A 9,625-nucleotide genomic window follows, 5' to 3' on the forward strand; every position below is an offset into this window, starting at 1 on the left:
TAAATAAAGGTAATTCGTGGGACCAGCAGTTAGCATAATGGCTATGTTGCTGAACTCCCATGTAGTCAACCATGGTTTGAGTCTAGGACCGGTGACTTAAATTCACTCCGGGTGCGTGTGCATGTGTGCCCAAGATCCCAAGAGGAGAATGAAGGAGAAGGGATTGCAGTATGGCCATCACCTCTGGGGGAGTGATTTCTCGCTTTCTGTCTCACTGTCTCTCTCTGTCTTTCTGGCAAGTTCATGCGCCCTATAGCAAACTCTCATAAATAAATAAATAAAATGTAGTCAACTGCGGTTCAAGTCCTGGACCCGGTGGCTTAAACTCATGCCAGGCTCGTGTGCGTGCACGCCCAAGATCCCAAGAGGAGAATGGAGGAGAAGGGATTGTGGCGTGGCCATCCCCCCTGGGGGATGTTTTCTCGCTTTCTATCTCTATCTGTAGCAAAAACCTCTCCGAAAAGAAAAAAAAAAGAGAGAGAGAACATATTGAACCTCCAACAATATAACCTGAAAGTTGAGATTCTGGTCCTTAGTAACACAAAGTAGTAGCAGATTGCCACAGGAACAGGTATTCCTGATTCCATCTCCTCTCTGTGTTGGCATCCTTTTACATCAGTCCTTCCCGTCTCTGTTCCAGTCTCTGTATTCTTTATCTGCCCATACTGAGTCTTGCCTTTTTGTTGTTTATGCCTGTCTCCCCTTTGATTTCATTGTACTTGGTCTGCATTTGTGACCCTCAGTCCCATCAGACCTGTTGGCCTATTTGATAGCAATATTTTGTGTTAACTCCTGAAATGACATTCAAAGCTATTATAAATGGAACAATCATGTAAATAATTGTTTATTTAATTTTATTTATTTAAGATTATTTTTAATTTGCTATAGAGCACTTGTGCTTATCAGAGACAGAGAGAGAAATTGAGAAAGTAAGCCACCAGGTCCAGGACTTGAACTGAGGTTGGCCATTTGGGGGTCCAGTGCCTTACCCACCATGCTACCTGCTTGCATACTATACAGTATTTTTTTATTACTATCCCATAACATTTGGTTTAATTTCAAATCAATGTACCACATTTTTAAAGGATTGAAATAAAATATAAATGGGGTGATAATGTTACTTAAAAGGATTTTAATCAGTTGGTTTATACTGAGTATACTATGTGTATAGCTGCCATTGTTTGTTACCATAAAATAAGAGAAATATCTACTGTATTCCAGTGTATTTCTCAGGGTGCCAGATCTAGGACTCAAACCGTGTAGTTGGTCACATGAGATCCAGACATTTTAACCACCATGCAACCAGTTGGCCTGCATTTTGTGATTTAATTATACAAAGATGAGTCAGTTGTGCAAGCTAAAAATACTTACTCATTAAAACAATAACCAATACTTTAATCAAGTATACAAAAAAGATAATGAGATAAACATGTGCATTTATAGAATTGCATATCACTCAGGCCAGATCCCTGCAGAGAGGGAATTCCCAGCATGACCTCATTCATCTGTGAGGACACAGAGCAATCCTTGTTCAGATGGGCACATTCAGTAACTTCTCTGGTGTGGTCAGACCTCTCCTTCCTGATGGCTTCCTCCTACTTATGGATGTGCACGTCCAGTTGTCTGCTTCTTAGAGCAGACGTTCACCTTCCTCATCCTCCAGCCATTGGAGGAGGACTGGGGCCATGCAGATGATTGATTTGACCCATTCTTCAGGGAGAGTTTCCTGGTGGCCCTCTTCCGTCATCATATCTGGAATCAGATGAGTTTCCATAGCCTCTTCTCTTTTTCACATCTTGCTGAAGCACAGTTTTGAAAAACAAAACTATAAATTGGCTCTTCCCCAGAAAAAAATCTGTTATCAAAGATAACCTCCATGGGGACTGACTCCGGCTGTCCAGTACTTATCCATTCGAGATGTAAACCATCACGCCTGCCATTCCCCGCGTCGGAGCTGCTAAGAGCTCCTCTACATTACTTTTTTTAGGTGCTGAAAGATAAGAGAAGCTCTCTAGGGATTTGAAATCTGATTTTTCTTTCCTTGTTTTCCATTGAAACCTCATTGAGATATAAGAAGTTGTTTAAAAGTAATTTTGATTGTCACTGTTTTTTGTACATAAATTTTGAAGATGCACTATATTTTAGGGAATGAAAGAAAAATACCTTTAATACAAATTATGTTTGTCTTCTCTATAAAAACTTGAATTTTTTAGGTACGAGCAAAAAAGAAGAAAAGCAGTGAAGAACGAGAAAAAGCAACAGCAAGTATCTCTTACATTTCTAAATGACAACAGTATAGCTGTTTGGGTTTAATACAAAATAAGTCATGGTAAAGCATGAATGGATTTTACCAGGATCAAATACATGGGTGCAAATTGAGAAAACTGTAATGTTTAGTAGCTTTGCTTATAGGGTAGGAGAAAGTCAGATTGGTTCAGCAAAAAGGAAATATACCCTAATAGCAAATATCTCTTAGTTCTATTTTAGTAGTTTTACTATTAGAAATATAAGTTCAAACATTTCTTTGACTTTGTTAAGCTATAATATGAAATAAGAGATTAAAGTGTGGTGATTTTATTATCTTCCATAGTAGTTACTTCCAGATGCAGGAATGTCACAACATAAATGACTTATTAAATAAAGGTAATTCGTGGGACCAGCAGTTAGCATAATGGCTATGTTGCTGAACTCCCATGTAGTCAACCATGGTTTGAGTCTAGGACCGGTGACTTAAATTCACTCCGGGTGCGTGTGCATGTGTGCCCAAGATCCCAAGAGGAGAATGAAGGAGAAGGGATTGCAGTATGGCCATCACCTCTGGGGGAGTGATTTCTCGCTTTCTGTCTCACTGTCTCTCTCTGTCTTTCTGGCAAGTTCATGCGCCCTATAGCAAACTCTCATAAATAAATAAATAAAATAAAATAAAGGTAATTCTTCTGGTGATCTTTAAAGCCAGCTCTGCTTTTTAATAAACTGAGAAGTAAGAAAGAAAGAAAGAATATTAAGGAGAATAGAAGTGGTGTCCAAATGAGAAGCAGACCAGCCAAGAGGAAATGGTTAACAGAGATTATCAAAGACTAATGGAGACCATGTTAGCAAGTAATTTTGGACCGTCAGTAAGAGAGTGGCCTATAGCCTCTAAAGACATTTTATAAAGAAGAAGTGAAAGGAAAATGAGAATAGCATCTTTTGTAGATTTAGTACCCCTTCCCAGGATTTCCCCAGCCCTTAAAAAGGTTTAGATGTTGGGACCAGCAGTTAGTGTAATGACTATGTCGCTGGACTCCCATGTAGTCGACCGCAGTTCACGTCCCAGACCTGGTGACTTAAAACTCACGCCGGGTGCGTGTGCATGTGTGCCCAAGATCCCGAGAGGAGAATGGAGAAGGGATTGCGGCATGGCCATCCCCCCTGGGGGGGGATTTCTCACTTTCTTTCTCTCTGTTTCTGTCTGTCTGGTGAGCGCACGCGCCCTAGAGCAAAAACCTCTCAAAAAAAAAAAAGGTTTAGATGTTAATGTATGATTAAGAAATAACATGTGTTTCAAGACCAGGGAGACATATAAGAGACTTTTCTCTCTCTCTAAATAAGAAAGTAATTTGGGTGGTGGCTGCTTTGGTCTATGGTTCAGGTTAATACATTAAGAGAGGAACAGATTAATTTATTTTGGATCGTTCTAATCTGCATGTTTCACCATTTCAGTCTTTCAGCTAGGATTTATTATGCATCTCTGTGCAGACATTGTTCTAGATCTTGGTAGAGTAGAGCATGAGATAGATACATGTATGATAGGTGAAGGAGTGACTGGGGAGAGGAACTAGAGAAACCTCTGAGGAATTAAAAATTAAGTTGAAATCTGACTTACAGTAAAGAGCCAACCATGTGACGGTGAAGAATATCTCAGCAGAGAGAAGCACTAAGGACCTATGGTAGGAATGAGTACCATATGTGTGAGAAACTGAACGAGAGTGAGTGTGGCTCATAGCTAGTAGTGAAGGAGGAATCACGTAGGATGAGACTGGGAAGTAAGCAGAGAATGAATCACATATTAAAGTGTGTGTTTTAATCAGAATGTTATGGGAAGTCATTTTAAACAAAGGGGGGTCCTAAATACTTCACATTTTAAAACACTTGGGCAAGGGAGCTGTGTGGGTGCAGGTGAGGAGTGATTTTTGTACTGTAGTTGTAGCGGAGGTGAGCTGGCAGGGATGGATATGTTTTGGATTTCGATGATAGGACTTGCTGGGTGCTTCAATGCCAAGAGTGAGATTAAAGCAAGTGGAGTGTAAAGCAAGGAGCAGAATCAAAGAAGGCTTAGATTTTTGGGTGTAAGTAAAATGACAAATTAGTGATGCCATTTGTCTAAGAGGATTTGGAGAGGGTAAAATACATATTTTGTTATAGTAATTTTAAACAGGCCTATTAGATGCCAGGCTAGATAACGGGTCCTCCCAGTCCTGAGTTCAAAGCACAGGACTGGTTATAAAGATTTGGGCATTACAGTATTTCAGTGGAATTTAAGGTGTGTGAATTTAAGGTGGAAGAGCATGTAGAAACCAGGGAAGGGCGCTTCTGAAAGGCTGGGCAGAGGAAGAAGTGCCAGCAAAGGACATGAAGAGGTCTCTGTGACAGAAGAAAACCAGTTTGTGATGTGAGTGAGGTGTCATGGGAACTAGAACAAAGATATTTTAGGAAGAGAGTGGTTAGCTCTTGAACTTGGTTTAAAACAAAACAGCCATGAAATTTAGCTGAGTACCACGAGGCGGGAGCGGCTGTTGAGAGAGGAGAGTGTAGGAAGTGTTATTTATGAGAATGGGTAGGAAGCTCTGTTTTTACTAAGTGTAAATGCTACTCATTCTCTTCTCCTGAATGTTAGCATTAGCAGTGGCCTCTCATTTGGTACCACCATTCCAGGATCTGTGTTTCTAAAAGTTCTGCCTTCTCTTCTGCAGCAGAAGCACTCAGGCACTCAGGAGAGTCAGTCAGTGCAGCAAAGCTCCTGTTTATTTGGAGAGGACAAAGGTGCTCCCTGGGAGGAGGGAGGGAATACCCCCAGTGGGGCATGGCCATGCTACAGCCTTTTCCCTCTTTTTCTCAATCCCGTCAGGATCTTGGGCATGCACGATCATGCACCCAGGCATGTTTTTTAACTCCCCATGCTGGAATTTGGACTGTGGATGGTCATGTGGGAGCCAGCTTCTTGTGCATAGGGCTTAACTGGTGCACTATAGGGCCAGCCCCCAGCTCCCTTTCATCTGCTCATCATTTGACTGGTTTTACCAGGCTTCAATAGCATGTCCTTATACAAATCAACGATCTGTTTTACTCAGTAAAATCAATTTTTCAACCACATATGAATATTTGTACTAATTGGTTGGTGTTCAGTGCTGCCAGTCTGAGCAATACATGAAATAGCAGATTTGGCCTAGCCACAGTAGTACACACCGGGTGCTACTGCTTGGCAGGCTGGGGTACCTGGGAGGCCCCAGTTTGATTGTCAGCCCACCCTAAAAACACAAAACCCAAAAATGACTGGATGCAGTGGCTGCTGCCTGCAGTCCCAGCTACTGGGGGGAAGGGAGTTGGCAGGGGGGATCGCAACCTCGCAATGAGGAAGGCAAATGTAGTGAAGTTTATCTGTGAGGCTAAGGCAGGAGGACTGTAACATAATGAGACCCTGTCTTAAAACACACACACACACTAAATTTGATACTTCTCTTTGAAAATTGTAATTTTACAAAAGTAATTATGTCCTACTGTGACATGAATACTCCTTTACAATAACTACAATTACTTTACCTTTAGAAATTATGTGACATGAGATAGAGCAGTTGGTAGCATGATTCAGTTGAATTTCTTTTCTACAGAAAATTGTGTTGAAAGCTGTGTTAATATGCTGATTACCTGAGAGTTTTCCCTCTTCGGAAACAACAAGAACTCTCATAGTTCTCCTATAATCCTAATCATTAAGACTTTAAGAATTTTATTTTTAGGGCCAGCTCCATGGTACAGAAATAATGTGCTGCTCAAGAAAAGCCAGATCTCCCCATGCAGACCACGGTTTGAATCCCCACCCCAGTCAGTGTAAAACATGCCAGACATGCACATGAGTAGCCAAGGGCCAATGGGCTACAGGCTAGAGGAAGAGTGTCACAGCGTGACCAGACGCTGACGGGTGCTCCTCTGTGCATCTTGCATGTATGCACACATACCTTATCATGAATAAAGAAAAACCAATTTAACAAAATTTTAAAGTTTTATGTTTATTTTTTCCATGAGCAAAAGAGACAGCACACCAACAGGATCCTGGCATTGTGGCCTGGACTCAGACTCAGCCAGCCCAGATCATGGCACACACAAGCCTGGTACTTAGGAAGGTCTTCAGATTTGAGTCTGAAACCTTCCATGTGGGTCAGCCTTAAAGAGTGCCACCAGCTGACTCCTGAGAAATGTATTGGGTAGTTTACTTAATTGTCTGGATTGTTCAGATAAACTGTATAGTAGCTTAGAAGTATCATGGTAATATGATATCTTTAATTTGCCTATTTGCATGTAGCAATGTCTAACATGGAATTCTCTTTACAGGAAAAAACAAAAAAGAAAAAGAAACATAAGAAACACAGTAAGAAGAAGAAAAAGAAGGCTGCCAGTTCAAGTCCTGACTCTGCATAACATTAAGAAAAATCAGGATGCCCTTATAAAGAAAGTGCAATGTCTAAGGGAATTTCAACTGTGAAAATTATGACATATTTACTAAAATGCATGAATTTCTTGTTTTTAGAATTATTCCTGGACTTTTCAGTAGCCACTCAGATGCTGCTGTGTAAAAGGGCCACGATTGTTGCCTGCTGCTTGAACATCCGGTTGTTTTACTTTTTTCTTTCCTCTTCCAGTGCTTGATAATTGGGAGATAATACACTGCAGTCATACTAGTGGTTAAGATATTTGGGAATAAAGTTAATATTTTGGACTAGACATATCTAACGATAAGTCACCAGAAACTGACTCTGGATGCATCTTTGAGATGTAATCACTTGGCTCTGATGGCTGATGGGTCTAGTTAAAATTTTTGAAGTAAGGATTACATTGATACTTAGAAATCCTTACTCTGTAGATAAGTGTATTTTAATTTTTTTCTCCCTTGTATACTTTTATTTACCTGGGAAAGGAGCTTTTAGGGTGAGGGTGGGTGGTTTGCTATCTCTTTAGCTAGCAGAATAGCGTGCCTTTGATCTTCATACATCTGATTTTTGTTGACACAGTTGCCATGCTTCTGGGAGGTCAGAGCTGGGTGCCAGCAGTCTTGCCCTTTCTGGAGCTTAGTGACATCCTTCGCCTCTGTCGTATGCTGCTCTGAGTGAACCAGAGAAATAGCCCTTTGCAGCATGAGAAGGCCTAAAGGGCTCCGGGCTTTACCTCCACTTCAAGAATACTGAATATTTTTTAGCATTAAATGTGTTACGTTATTTGAATTTAATTTTGACTACACTTTGGCTTTGGAGAGAAATCATTTCAAATAGACACTGGTACTTTTTGAACTTGATGACTAAAGATTCTAAAATGCATGTTTTCTACTGTTAAGTTTTAATCAGTCAGGAAAGTTTTATGTAACCAGTGATAGTTAACTTTATTTTTTGTATAGATTTTGTTTAGGCTGCAATGTTTAGCTTTTGTTAACTTTTACTCTTGCTGTTTTAAGTTCATTGCTGTGTTTAATGGCATATTTGCCGAGATACTTAGCATGTAAAAAGCAGGATTTTGATTTTCTTTTTCTTTTTTTTAAGGAAAAAAAACCAGCTTCATATTGAAGCTGAGATTTATCATAAAAAAGTTGAGTGGCAGGCCTGGTACGCTGTCTGTCCGGCAAGCGCTCGCGCCGTATAGTGAAAAAAAAAAAACTCTCAAAAAAAAAAAGTTTTGTTGTCTTTCTATATTAATAACAAATTATGACAAGTTAAATTTACTGAAGATTACATTATTGCTCTTCCTGTGTCATATTTTACTAAGATTTTGTGCCTCATATCTCCTGCTGAATTGTTTACTAGGAATGTTAAAAAGAATTGATAAATCATTTTCATTTTACATTTTTATATAATCACGTAACATGAAATATAATTTGATGTACAATTTTGCCTGTTACAAGAGGGTGTGCTAATTATAGTTGTATATGCACAGAACATTTTGGCATGACAAGAGGCTGAATAAATAGCTATTTTACTTAAAAATAGCTGTGTTTTTATCAGCTTCCTTTGTTTCACAAATAAACACTGCTAGGTGTTAAGTAGTAGATAGATAGATAAAGACTTATCCCCAAGTTTTAAGTGTAAAAATAACCTGTTCGTAGGTAAATGTCCTTAAATTTTAGACTTAAAGCTGCATACAATTTTCTAATAAAAGATACCTGTATGCTCTTAAATACACGAAAAGTTCGAGGAATGTTTTATGTCCAAAAGAAAATGTCCCAGAATCACTCTTCGTGAAAAACCTCAGAGATACATTTATTGGGTCATTTATTATTCAAGTTTGCTGTAAACATTAGAAAGTCTAGTTTACAGACTGGTCCAGTTTATGACATTTTTGTTTGACCAGAAATATTTATTCATTTTATTAGACTGTAGGAGAAGGTGATGTGGCAAAAAAAATTTCCAGACTCTGTTGATTGTCTGGGGAAACACCTTTTACATTGTTCCTCTAATGATTTCCTTAATAGTCTGCTAATGAGATATTAAAAGAATATTTGACAGGGTAATGGTACATTTAACCTAAAGTTACTACAGTTTGCAAGTTAATAGCACCTCATCCTCCTCTATCAAACCACCCTTTTTCTTTTCTTTTTTTAGTTTATTTACTTCTTATATGACAGGGACACTCAGAACAGGGCCCTCTTGCCGTGATTCATTCCCTGATTCATCCCCAGCCTCCGCCAGCCAAGATCGTGGACACACACATACCTGGCATGTACAGGGAGATGGTAGGACCCAAACCCAGGACCGTCCCATTTGACTTCAGTATCAGAGCATTGTGTTACCTCTGGGCCATGGTGACTGGCCTGCCCTTTTCCTTTAATAACTTTATATCACATTTTATAAACAAAAGACATGTTACTAGGATAATTATGTTAAGATTAATTTATTGAATAGACATCTGGTATTTCCTTAAGAAAAATTTAGACAAATACTTCTTTTTATTCAACTGTATTTGTCTTATTAACTTATCTTTTAAAGAATTGTTAGTTTCATTTTATTCATTATATTGATTTTAATTTGATCAGAGAAAAAAAAAGTGAGAAAGCAAGCTGCCAGGTCCGGGATTCAAGTTGTGGTCAGCCACGTGCGAGTCCAGCACCTCAAACACCACGCCCACCTGCCATTCCCTGTATTTGCCTTATCTAAAACTCATATATTATTAAAAATTTAAGACTATGATTTCCTAAATTCTAAAAACCTCTTTGGGGACTGGCGGGTGGCATGGTGGTTAAGGCACTGGACTCACCCACATGGCTGACCTTGGTTTGAGTCCTGGACCTGGTGGCTTGCTGCATCATTTTCCCTCTCTTTCATCAAATTGAAAAATAATAAGAAATTTTTTTTCTTTTTTTTTTTTTTTTTTTTTTTAGGAATTTTAC

General features: G+C 39.2%; 1 pseudogene; it reads right to left on the reverse strand.

Moving 5' to 3' along the window:
- Nucleotides 1-1,271: 1,271 nt before the first annotated feature.
- Nucleotides 1,272-2,587, reverse strand: LOC106735621 (selenoprotein K pseudogene; annotated as a pseudogene).
- Between the last annotated feature and the right edge of the window lie 7,038 nt (nucleotides 2,588-9,625).

This window comes from Tupaia chinensis, unplaced genomic scaffold (genome assembly GCF_000334495.1).
Source record: "Tupaia chinensis unplaced genomic scaffold, TupChi_1.0 Scaffold000460_1, whole genome shotgun sequence".
Taxonomy (NCBI): domain Eukaryota; kingdom Metazoa; phylum Chordata; class Mammalia; order Scandentia; family Tupaiidae; genus Tupaia; species Tupaia belangeri.